The following is a 13531-nucleotide window of genomic DNA, read 5'->3' as shown; positions in this document are numbered from 1 at the left end:
GCCATGCTCGCGCCTCTTGTGGCTGTGGGGGCCGGCGCGGCGCCGGGAGTGCCTGTGGGCTGAAGCTCGGCTGAGCGGAGAAACGGGCTAGGGCTAGCAGCGACAGAGTCCGGGGCATGGCCCAGGCTTGCCGAGGGCCTGCTACTTCGGCTTGAAGACCGGAGTCCCTTCCTTGTGGGCATGGTATTTTGATCGGGCCGTGAGTACGGGCTGCTGCGGGCCGGTCTCGGTTTGTCGGCAGTTTTTGATGGAGGAGTGAGAGTCGGTGATGGTTTTCCTGGCTGGAGAGATGAATAGAGGCTGTAGAGCTCCGCCTTGTTCATCCGCCGTGAGAAGTAGAGGTCAACGTTGTTGAGCGCTTGTCTTAGGCTTAAGACTGTCCACTTCTCGATAGCGGGGATGGAGGAGCTGCCTGAGGCATTGGAGGATGCGGGAGAAGGTGGAGGACGCCTGGAAGGAGGAGTCGAGGGTGTGCCTCAGTGTCTCGAGGAGCAAGAGGCGGCACGGGAGAGCCGGCGGCCCCGCGGTGTAGCCGCGGGCTTGATTGCGGTGTCTTGGCGGGCGCTGGTGTGCTGGGCAGCACCGGGAGACGCCTGAGGACCCTGGGCGTCGAGGGCGTTATCGTTTGTGAACATTTCTATCTCTGACATCGCGGTGATTGGGAGTACCAATGCTGAAATACTGTAGAGAGGATGAAGGTAAGATGGCTTGGGCTATTTATAGAAGTTTCCACTCGGCTGATAGGATAGACCGTGTGATTGCTGATGATGAATTGGCCGTGTTAAATATCTGCACGCGCTCCTCCCGAAGTTTGTTAATAAAACATCACTAAATGCTTTCCTGAATGAATCAGCCGTTTGAATAAATTGGTTGAATCTCAATGACTCCTCATTAACAGTCACTTGCTGCCACCTACTGGCGGTTTTAATTTCACATTTTGTTCATGTGTTAAATTATTTAAAATATCAGTATTCAATGTTTTATGTTAAAAATAAAACAGGCCTATTTATACATTTGTAAATGCAGTTTAAATGTATCCATGTCCCCTCTGAGATACATTAAACTGTGTAAATACATCTATTTGCTATTTCGTATGTAGATTCCAGAAATGTTTTCTTATGTTGGAATGAAAGACACTAAGTACTGGATGAACTGCTTTTATTCTTACCCAAAAATACAAAATGGAAAAGAGTTAAAACTGAACACAATCTTGCTACTCAAGCTGTGTATAAGTACACCCCTCACATTTTTGTAAATATTTTATTATATCTTTTCATGTGACAACACTGAAGAAATTACACTTTGATATAATGTAAAGTAGTGAGTGTACAGCTTGTATAACAGTGTAAATTTGCTGTCTCCTCAAAATAGCTCAACACACAGCCATTAATGTCTAAACCGCTGGCCACAAAAGTGAGTACCTGTCAAGTTTTTTTTGCCGAATTCACACTGCATGATTTTCAAAGTCGTCAGATAACTGTTGTTTTCACACTGCACGATTATCTGGGGTAGCATTAAGTTGCTGTTGTGTTCACATTGCACGATGGATCAGCGACAGGAGGTTAAGTCCAGCTCACACTTTGTGATTTTGGCCACGATTTGGTCGTCTGAGACAAATTTAGAAAATCCTAAAAAACTCCTATAATCCTAGGCTAAAATCTGTATTCTTTGATCACTGGTTTGACACGTTCACCTACAGCCTAATGGCCGTTGCGATCAAATTTATGTCCGACAAAATTCTGGCAGCATCAGAAGATTTTATGCACAGATTTGCAGTGTGACTTCTCCTATGATGAACGCCAAACTGTCTTTGTTTTTCAAGACAAGCCATGATCCGAATTAATGCTAGAGATTTCTTCTAACCGCCATAAACTCTGGCGCTAACATCCTCCACTCATGGAATTCATATGATATGTTGCTTTTTGTTATGATAAACACCGATTGCGCAGCTGTTTTCATGTAGGTGTGTAGTGTTGCTTACACTATTCTTCTTATATATGCCGGTATTGCTGCCATTCATATACTTTTCATGATAGTCATAATTTTTGATAATGTAAAACTCTGGACAAGTTTTCTTGCGCGCACCCATTTGTAATGCATCTTGACTGTTGTACAGTCTGACAAGCAACAGTCGTTAAGGTCTATTAAAAATCGCGGTGTGCGCCTGGCTTTGCACACTGCATACATTTACAATAGGAAGAATCACAGACAACTTTGGTTTGGTCCAAAAATTACGTTTCATATAACTCCTCCCTGAACTTCCTGCCGCCCTGTATCTTGCTCTCTGATTGGCTGTAGGTCATCACCGATTTATTTTTCAGTCAGAACACATTTCATACAGCAGGGTTTTGAATCGCAGACAGGTCCAGATATTTAGCATCCCAAATATTTGGATTTTCTCTGATCGCGTCTTTGATAATTCACACTGCATCACATGAACAAGCACCAATTTGCCTCCGATTTCAGGCATTTATTGGCGATTTCACAAAACCTGTCAGCAGGTGAAAATCGGGGCTAAAATCATGCAGTGTGAACTCGCCATTAGAATGACTCTGACAGTCTTGAATCATCACCCAACTGATTTGTTTAACACACTGAATTATTCACTGAACTTGGTCTTCATTGGGAACTATTTTTGTTAAGGAGATAAAATGGAACAAGGATCTGGCAGCTCTAGAAAAAAACTATTTCTTGTTTATTTAACTGTTGTAAAAACAGAATCTCAACACAGCCTCATTTTGCAATTTCTTATTTACAAGACATTAGGAGGATACTTTCTCTGTAAATGGTAAACTAACTTGTGTATGTCAGAGAGGATATTGGTATTTTTTCACTGCACTACATTACACAAGAATAATAGACATTAGTCAGGGTAGACAGCATATTGCATTTGACACAAGCGGAAATAAGGTTTTGAGGGATAGATAAGAGTCAATATATTGCACTGTTATGAATCAACTGTTCAGCAGGAGAAACACGTAAAATATGTATTTCTGCAAATTTCCAGTGAGCGAGAAACAGAAAACATGGGTTGTAAATATTAGATAAGAGGTCAACTGAACAATATAGCCAATCCATCAAATTAAATATGGCATCTTACGTACCTTGTTCTGTTGACGCTTCAGTTTTGTGGTCGTGTGAAGGTACGCTCATGCCTTTACCCATACTTGTCAAAGTAGGCCTACATATAAAGATCTGTCAAAATATAAAGATCTGTTTTGTTTCTGTTTCAAGACTGAAACTGATGGCTGCGGTTTTTTACTTTTGCTTATGATATTGTGGATTTATTCAATCCTTCTTTCCAAACACCATTGCTGAAATTGGATAAGTTGCCTCATGTATGCCCTTGGCCAACTGTAGCCCCTCAGAGAAAACATTCAAATCCCTTTTTCATTTGTGTTCAACAAGAGGGCATGGCAGAAACAACACGGTTAGCCCAGCAAGACCTAGAAGTGCACTTCACAGGGCCAAGTCTTTTGATTCTCAGGGCATTTTGAAAATAGATGCGTGGGTGTGCATGTAAGTTGTGCATTTCGTGACTTTTGAGCACATGGGTTTCTGAACTCTGTTCTTTTGCTAAAATTACTGTATGTATGTCTTCCCTCTTATGCTCTACTGCTCTCTTTCTTGCATGAATGATTATCATGTTTAGATGATGCATTAACATTTTACCCATCTTAGGATGAGAAAAGTGATTCCTGTGATGGCAAATCTGAATGTTCAGCAGCCATTACTCCAGTCTTAGGCACTGATTTGATGCTCAAGAAACATTTCTTATTGTTATCAATGTTGACAACTAGTTTTTGCTGCTTCACATATTTGTGGAAATTATAATACACACCATTCGAAATGATACATTTTCACAATATTACTATTTTTATTGGAATTTTGTATTTTTACAGCTTTGGTGAGCATACAAGACTTCTTTCAAAAACATAAAGTGTTTAATTATTCCAAACTAAACATTAAAACACCGTTTTATGTATGTCAAACATGGCATTTTATAAGCATGATTAATTAGTGAATGGGCTGATAAGGTATGATTTATTACAAACTGGAGTCTTGGCCAAGCATCTGTTCATCTCACTCTGTTGTGAGCCTTCACTGATATTTAAACCCTCACAAACTGCTTAATTGTGCCTGTCATCCATTCATAATGACCATCCTTTTTAAGAAATATTTTTTTTGTGGACATCACAGTATAAATTATGAAAACATGTTACATCTTACTGTGGCCCATAAAAATGCTTCTTACTGCTCTTTATTTTTTTATATGTGATATCATGTGCTGCCCAAAACAGTGTATGCTTTCCTCCCCAAGGCTGAATGATTTTCAGCACCCACACTCACAAATGTTTTTATTTAACTGAGCTTCTAGCTGCTGCAGTGTTTGGATCCTCTTTTTTTCTGTGATTCTATACAGTATGTTTGTTGTTGTTGTTTTTGCAGTAGATGAAAGTGTTTTTTTCCTTCTTCTCTGTGTTACTACAAAGATGTGTAGGCCTATATGTTGTTCTTGTGAATCTTAATCTTGAAAAGGAATTTACATAAAGTGAATCACTTCAAAGCTATTTGCACATAATATGGCTTTTATACAGCTACAATGCATGTGGTATATAGATACATACAAACTATATTTAATTTTTAATGATTTTTTATTTTTGAAATGACTGTAGAAATTAAAGGGATAGTTCACCCAAAAATGAAAATTCTGTCATTAATTACTTACCCTCACGTCGTTCCAAACCTGTAAGACATTCGTTCATCTTTGGAAGACAAATTAAGATATTTTTGATGAATTCCGAGAGCTCTCTTACCCTCCCATAGACAGCAAGGACCCTTACCCGATCAAGGCTCAGAAACGTAGCAAGGACATAGTTAAAATAATCCATGATATTAGTGGTTCAACCATAATTTTACGAAGCTACGAGAATACTTTTTGTGCGCAAAGAAAACAAAAATAAAGACTATTCAACAATTCGTCTCCTCCTTGTCACCCTATAGAGCCATTTTGGAAAATATCACATATGTAATGTGATGCAACGTATGGACACGGATATGTTTTTTAAGTTCAAATCAAAGCATAACCAACATAAACAATGTATCTGGAGGAGACGAATTAAGTCGTTATTTTTGTTTTCCTTGCTCACAAAAAGTATACTCATAGCTTCGTAAAATTACAGTTGAACCAATGATGTCACATGGATTATTTTAACGATGCCCTTACTACGTTTCTGAGCCTTGATGAAGGATCCTTGCTGTCTGTGGGAGATGGGAGGGTCAGAGAGATCTCAGAATTCATCAAAAATATCTTAATTTATGTTCCGAAGATGAACGAAGGTCTTACAGATTTGGAACGATATGAGCGTGAGTAATTAATGACAGAATTTTCATTTTTGGGTGAACTATCCCTTTAACATGCATTTCTGAATGTCTAAGTATTTTGGTTTTCTCCTCTTTTGCTTTAATGACAGCATAATTTGAGCTGCATGATCTCCACAAGTTTGCGTCAAACCTGATGATCATGTTCTACAGCATGGTTTGAGATGATCCAAAGAGCATCAAAGAGCTTCAGTGGAGCTTTAACATCTGTAATGTCTGTCCAAAGAGTTCACTAGATCACTATCACACATTTGATTAGTGACCTAGAAACATTGCGAGATTGACATTGAGATTTTTAATCCATGATTTTTGATGTGGTCACCACATTTGCGAAAACCATTGTCTACTTGTGTGGTTAAGTAAATTGCAATTAAAAGTACAATATATTACAGTATGTAAATTTGGTGTTTGCTTGTTGTTTCACCAGATCAATATCTGGCACATACAGGACAGTATGTGAGTGTTTTTTTTTTTTATAAATTGCTTGTTCTGATAACCTGGTTCTGATTCAGAATGATCTGAGCATTAATTCCCTCATGGTTCTGGAAGAGCAGAGTTCATGGCCCTTTTAAAGCTATTTGTCCCATATACACCTTGTACCATGTCATGATGATTTCTTATTCTGTTGTTTGGAATAGTAGAGTGATTTATCATACCTTGAGTTTCATGGCCAATATCGAATTTCGACTAACATCCAGCAATAGAGGAGTGGTACAGCTGGTACTTAGTTAAAGGGATAGTTCAACCCACCCGAAATAAATAAATAAATAAAAATCAGTCATCATTTACTCATCATCATGTCATTCCAAACCTATATGAATTTCTGTCTTCTGTCTGAATTACATAGAATAAAGATTTTTTTTTTGTACTAATTTTTATTTATTTATTGCATTTACAGAGTTATTATTGTGTCTATCAAATATACAATTTAAATTAAAACAATTATATTGTAAAGTATAGGGTATTATTATTAAAAAAAAAAAAAAAATGCCTCCAGCATTCTCATACAGTAGCTTTTGTCTCAGTCTGTATTTAGCCACCACATTAATGTAGGCTGTGGTAAATAAAGAGATGTGTTTAATTGTGCTGTTGTCCTCTGAGTCTTAGATCCAATGAAACACTGTGTCTAATCTCATATTCACAGAGTTATTGGCCCTTCCAGATGAAGCCCAAGAGAACAACCTAGACTCTGATGTGCTAGCATTTGAAGGTCTGAACACACATGGCTGATGTTAAGACCTCGAACAATGGCTTTCCATGCGGACTATTATCCGCAGAGGTGAGATGTTGAAAGCTGTGCCGTTGGGAAATAGATAACAAATGTTATTGTATGTTAATTTGGCGGCGAATGAATATTGAATGGATTCCTTTGTCAAATGCAAATGTGTACATTACACTGTGTTTAAAATGCAAACAATGGGATAATTACACAAACATGCAAGAATACAAAAAAAGCAGGCATAAAACCGGTCTAGTCTGTCATAGGGAACCTTTTCAAACATAGAATCATCCATCATTGTTATATACAGTGGCATGAGGCAACTCGGATACACTGATGCTTGGGTAGGACATTGTCATTCTAATTGTAGTTTACAGGAAATGACTGAAGATTTCAGCCAGACTTAGTTTATTCAGGGGGTCTGTCCGCAGAGTCTTTCTCCCCTGTGGCATGTGCATTGTCATTATTTGTTTAGTGAACTTCATTGTTTGATACCTGAAACAAGGTTCTGTACTGACAGCATGACAGGAAAATGTGTTTGTCTGCCATTTTTATTCCGAATTCACTTTCCATCCCCGTCGCTCTGAAGATCAAATGCATGATGTTAAAATTCATGAAGAACATCTTTGAACCATACGCAATCTGTGGGAAATCTTAAAGGGATAGTTCACCCCAAAATGAAAAATCGTTTACTCTTCCTCATGTCACTCCAAAGCTGTGTGACTTCCTTTCTTATGTTAAAAACAAAGATTTTTTGGCTTTGGTTGTATGAACAAAAAAGCACTCGAACATTTTTCAAAATATCTTCTTTTTTGTTCTACAGAAGAAAGAAAGTCATACAGGTTTGGAACAAGAGGTGAGTACATTCATTTTTTGGTAAACTCTCCCTCTACATATTTACAGTAAGCCTCATATTCACTTGCATACTGGAAGATCTCATTTCTTATTCATTACAGCACTCACTTAGGATATTTTACCCTTAACCAGCGCATCACCAAGAACTGACCCCAGCATCTGCTTAACAGCCGCAAACTGCACCTCACATGCTTCAGTTAGATCTTAAAACCACGCTCACACATTACGCATGTCTACATGAGCGCTTCTTTTTTACAGGATGTGTCTCATTCCAGAGTGGTTGACTCACATTTCATTACTCATGTAAGAAACAACCTCTGAATAACGATCGCACAACAACTGCAGAAGCTCTCCATCAGCAATTCAGTTTTTTTCCCCCTTCACATTTAATGTGGAAGAAATTCTCTTTGTGGTTACTTTAAAACAGGTTGTTTATACAAAAATGAGCTCATACCTTCAAAACGTCCCACAAAGTCTCTTGAGGATTAAAGCGGCGTAATCCAGACCTCCAGTTGCTATTGCAATAAACTATTAGATCTCACACACACGCTCTCTTTCTGGTCTTCTCCTCAATCACTCTCTGTAATGCGCTCGCCCTCTCGCTCTCTCTTTGGCTCTCTTTAACTTGCCCCTTCTCTCTCTAACACACTGTCTCTCCCTCTCTCATCTGAGCATTGTGCAGAGCTCTGTGAAAACAGAATGAGGGGGAGAGCAAAGCGCTTGCTGAATTCAGTATTCACCCCTGCAGTGTCAAGGGGACAGAGAAGTGAGAGAGAGAGAATGAGGCTGGCTGCTGTAATGCTCATATGCGCTCAGGACTGATGCTCTTGGTACTAGGTGCCTGTGGGTGTCAGAGGCTGCTCGTCTGCCGTTACTTCCCTCCCAGAGATTGGCTCTCCTCTCCCTTTAAATTGCTGGATTAATGCGGGTCCCACCAGTGCTAAACATAGTCAGCGTAGTCAGCTTTGCTGTGTTACCCTCAGGGGATATAGAGATTTTCATTGAACGAGCTGAAGGATTTTTTGTCACATTCAGTTGTTTTCACCTTGCTTGTGAATGGAGAACATCAGTGTACTCTCAAAATCTTCTTGCTAATTCACTTCTCCAACTGTCTATGGATCTTATTATTATTATTTATTTATTTATTTTTTGTCAAAAACATACTGTGTGTTAATCAATTAATAACTTTTGATGTGTGAATCCCTTAATGTGGTTTGACTCAGTTAAAGAGACTTTTGAAGGTGTGTGTGTGTGTGTGTGGGGGTGGGGGGGTGCATACATGCATTTTGGATTTGAAAGATTTCTTATAGATTACATGTGTTATACTTATCCGCAAGGCTATATCTGTCATTCACAATGTTTTACAGTGTTTGTTTATTAAATATAGGGGCATATTACAGTACTTATATTCAGTGTTGGGGGGGGTAACACATTACTGCGAGTTATGTAATCAGATTACTTTTTTAAAAAGTAACTAATAAAGTAACGCTTACTTTTTAATTTAGAAGGAAATATCTGAGTTACTTTTTCAAATAAGTAACGCCAGTTATTTTTTTCCCCTATGTCTTGACCGACAGCTCTCGTGTTGCCATGCTGAGAGAAATCGGGAGTAAAAGCAGAGGTGTTGTGTGTGCCATGTGGACATGATGTTACTGTAGTTCATGACTAAATATGAACATGTTTTCACTCATCTCACCTGCACAAAAAAGATTCAGAATTCTTCAAAATGAATAAAAACTTAACGAATAAATTAATATTTAAAAAGTTATTAAAGAACTCTGATGAAAAGAACCTGTCGCTTTATACAGTATTAGTTCTGCCTCAATGTAATATAATTAATAAATATAATTTTTTAGATATTTAAATTATTTTTTAATAATAATGTCAATACAATATATACATATTTAAATTGCATCTGTGATTTTCCTTCAAAAACACAGATTCTGTCTGGAAACTGTTGTTTATTTCAACATGTCATCTTGAGCAGCACATTCAGTGGTGAACAGCCTTGCAGCAGTTCGCAAGCTAATGTCCATCTGAAGCATCTCACATTATGGAATAACCTATTTTTTTTTTTTTTTTTTAGAAACACCCAAGAATGTAGTCCAAGAATCTCACAAAACTCAATCACAGGCACATTCAGCTTGAGCAAGGAAACATAAAACGAAGAGCTTGAGGTAAGCACAGATTAATGTTCAGTGTGGAAACAGCAAAATGGGTTTTAAAGCCATCTATGCTTAATGGAGTAAAAGTGTGCTGACTCTGGGCAGTTTGATCAAGATGCAACATAATCAAACAGCACGCACAACCACTAAATATCTCTACCTACAACCTAGTAAGCAGTTAAACAAGGCACCATTATCTTCTGTAATTGGACCATTAACTGTGACTCCAATCCCGGTCTGGTCTTCCATTTACTTACAACCTACGTATGCAAAGCCGTTGAGCACACTAATGGTGTGGCTAAAAACATGCTTGGGTGATACAGAATGCAGTTATTTGTATTTCTGGGTTTCCTCATCATAAACACTTTACCTTAATTTACTGCCGGTCAGGCTTTGGCGTGAATCCCCCAGTCTGATCATCCTCGGAGCAGATGGCATGGCAAGCTTCCATCCTGAGTTAGACTAAGAGATAATCCTCACAGCACATGGTGGGCTATAACACAGAATCTCTTCTTTTTTTTTTCTTTTTTTTTTGGAGTGAGGGGGTCCAAGTGTGGGGGTGGAAAGTCTCTAAAGTCCTGCAAGCTTCAGTGGAGGCCAAACCATCAAGGCGTTGAGATCATCCAGGCCTCCAGCTGTGAGTCGAGCTTCTACTGGATACGCTCTGTGATCTCTTAACTACTCACACACATAGTGCATCGAAAGAGGCAGATGTGAACATATATGCCCCGTTTGCACCCCGTATTAGCATTCAGTGATCCGATTACAGTAGGTTAGAAAATGAGTTCCAAAATGTTGTATGATCTGATCACTGAAACCACATTCGGAGAAAGTCAGAACCACAAGTTAATACAGGTCGCTGAACTGAAACAAAAATGATCACAGTTGCGGTGAAATTTGAACATGTATAAATATGTTTGAAAGCAAAAGTGTGCTTTTTTATAGAAACTTTTTTTTGTTGTTGTTGTTGCTTTGTCTGTAAAAAAAATCAAGACCAGGTTTAAATGTGGTCATAGTGTGCCATGATGTTTCCTACAACTCAAATAACATCTGTACTGCCTGTCATTTTGAGTGATGTAGATTAGCAGAGTAATGTGTGTGTGTGTGTGTGTGTGTGTGTTTGTTTGTGTGTGCCTACATAACCATATTTTGGGGACAAATTTGTATCCAGAAGTGAGCTAAATATGACAAACCCTTCTTTTGGAGACATCCAAATTTGTAAAATGGGATAAAAATAAATTAGGTAAAGTTAGCTAAAAAAAACAAAACAAAAAATATTTAAATGGTTTAGAAGATTAGAATTCACAATTGCATTTTAATGACATTTCAGAATGATTTACATTTTTTTTAATTGAGGCTGCGAACAGTGCTTGAGGTTTTTTTTTTTTTTATGCATCATGTGCCTTACAGACAGAAAAAAAAAAAAAAAACAGATCTGTTTTAAATGTCACCTATAGTGCCAAGTTTCTGTATTTTTAGACTCACTAAAAATAATACTTTTTTTCAGCAAGGACACATTAAATTAATCAAGAGTGATGTAAGTCCATTTTTAATGTTACAAATGATTTGTATTTCAAATTAATAATGTTCTTTTGAACTTTCTATCTATCAAAGAATCCTGGACAAAAAAAAAAAAAGTATCAGTTTACACAAAAATATTATGCAGAACAGCTGGAAAAAGATTTTTTTTTTTTTTTTTTTTTTTACGCACCAAATCAACATATTAGAAGTATTTCTGAAGGATCATGTGACACTGAAAACTGGATTAATGGCTTAAAATTTCTGCTTTGTCATCACAGGAATAAATTACACTTATACAGTTATACATAACATATTTCTAAATAGAAAATTATAGTTTTGAAATGTAATAAAAGTTCAGGTTTTACTGTATTTTAATAAATAAATGCAGACTTGGTGAGCAAAAGAGACTTTTATAGACTTCAAACTATTGAATAGTGGTCTATGTACTTGTTTATATTTAATAACTTAACTTTCAATTTATGGATCAAGGTTGAAGAACACTTTATTTCCTGAATTTTCTTTCAGCTGATTCTTCTGTCTTTTTTTTTTTTTTTTTTTTTGGTGGATAGGGACAAGAGATAGAAAATATAATCATCTCAGTGTAAAAAAAAAAAAAAGTCATTGAAACTGTCCACCATGATAGGAAAACAAATGCGTGATTGTTTTGCTTAGGGAGCAGTGTGGGCTCTGAGCTCTATAACAATAACAGGTTGTTTGACAGTTTTCCTCGTCCATTCACTTATTAATGAAAATTATTAAACGCTTTATTGTGCAGCAAATATTTCAATGTCAAAAATGTTTCACCATACCCGCAGTGGGAGATTCAGCATAAAGTTGTGACAGATGGGTAGGGATATCATCTCAATAAGGGTATTTGAAAGACAATCCGTTGCATTGCTGATGAAAAACCACATATAATTTATCAGGCAGGAGAGAGAAAAACACAGTAATTTTAAGATTTCCCTGGTGCTCCTTCCATCAGATGGCATGTGACAGCGATGGTTCATTTCTCTGGTGAATGTAGATCCATATGGAGCTTGCTGCGATTCAGTTCCTTTGAGAGAAGAAAGGGCTCAGAGTCCAAGCGCAGTATCTGAGAGGCACAGGAGGAGTGAAGGAGACCACCTTCAGACCCCATCAACCCTGCTGTGCTTGCGGAGCAGCCTGCATCTAGTGTGATAATTTGACCGCTGAGGTGCCATTATTGGAATGCATGAGAGAAGTCTATTTTCTCTGCCAGTCTATTTCCCTTCACTCTCTTTACATGGAGAGCTCTTTAATTTGTTTCGGCCTCGTCACTTCACACACAGTCATCCTACATCCATTCAGTCTCATTAGATACACGACCACAGCACTTGACCATGGCTGCTTGACTGTCTTTTTGAGTAAGGTGAGGGACCTGCTAAGTCTCACAAACTCGATTTGCTGGAACTCAATGAGTCTTGGTGCGTTCTCTCCACTCGTACTCGGTAAATTGGTTTTTGTAGAGGAAGAGATTCCACCTGACCTCATTTCTGGCCATACACTTGGCTTATGGGATTAGATCGGGGGGCTGAAATCCCCTGAGCTCCATCCACTATTATTTTACATGACGCTCACCTGAGAGGAAACTCTGTAATACTTGGAAGAATGTATTAAATGTACTCAGATGTGTTTATGGGGGCAAGCACAGGGGAAGCTCAGGCATTGGTTGTCATAATGAGCTATTTTTATAGATTCGGTCTGCATGTGAGAATGTTAATGTGTTGATGTGTGCCATTCACTGTGGCGAGCATATGGCAAATGGCAAATGGCTTCACTTTCCTTTTTGAGTCGAAACTAACAGAACACTTTTGAAAGATGTAAAAAGTGCACCAAAGGCAACTTCGAAAGGTTCCCTAATGGATTGCACGATATTGTAGTATAGACTGACAAGCCCTGGTGATACAGACTGTTGGGATGTGACTTGATTTACACCAATAATAGAAAGCAAACCACTCTGAGGCAAAAGCTTCATGACATAATCTTTCTTTGAAACATATGAAACGCCTGCAGCAGTCGGGCAAAACAATAAAGCGGAGGATTACTGAGAGTTAACCTGTGTTTGTGGGTATGGGCAGTGAAGTAAGGCTGTTTTGTGATATAAAACTAAATAAAAATAACATTTTAAGCTAAAGTTCAAATCAAATGGTTACATATACTTCAATTCATGGTAACACTTTATTTTAATTTGTCCTTGTTACAGATGTTACATGTACTTACTATTATAATAACAATTAATTATGCATAATTACATGCAAGTAACCCTAATCCTAACCCTAACCATATAGTAAGTACATGTATAGTTAATAAATATTAGTCAGTACTTAAATGTATAATTGCATTGTATCAAGGACACCTTAAAATAAAG

General features: G+C 37.9%; 1 protein-coding gene across 3 annotated transcripts in view; it reads right to left on the bottom strand.

The window, feature by feature from the left end:
- cdh12a (cadherin 12, type 2a (N-cadherin 2)) overlaps positions 1 to 8006 on the bottom strand; it is a 59436-nt gene extending 51430 nt beyond the window's left edge. For 2 of the 3 annotated variants that reach the window (XM_058798644.1, XM_058798658.1), the window contains exon 1: positions 7911 to 8006. The gene's annotated coding sequence lies outside the window, so the exon portion shown is untranslated. The remainder of the gene's footprint in view (positions 1 to 7910) is intronic. The other variant, XM_058798652.1, reaches the window with a different exon arrangement.
- Positions 8007 to 13531: the final 5525 nt, after the last annotated feature.

This window comes from Onychostoma macrolepis, chromosome 02 (assembly GCF_012432095.1).
Source record: "Onychostoma macrolepis isolate SWU-2019 chromosome 02, ASM1243209v1, whole genome shotgun sequence".
NCBI classification, from domain to species: Eukaryota; Metazoa; Chordata; class Actinopteri; order Cypriniformes; family Cyprinidae; genus Onychostoma; species Onychostoma macrolepis.
Note: the sequence above shows the minus strand (reverse complement) of the source record. Positions and strands in the feature narration are given on the sequence as shown.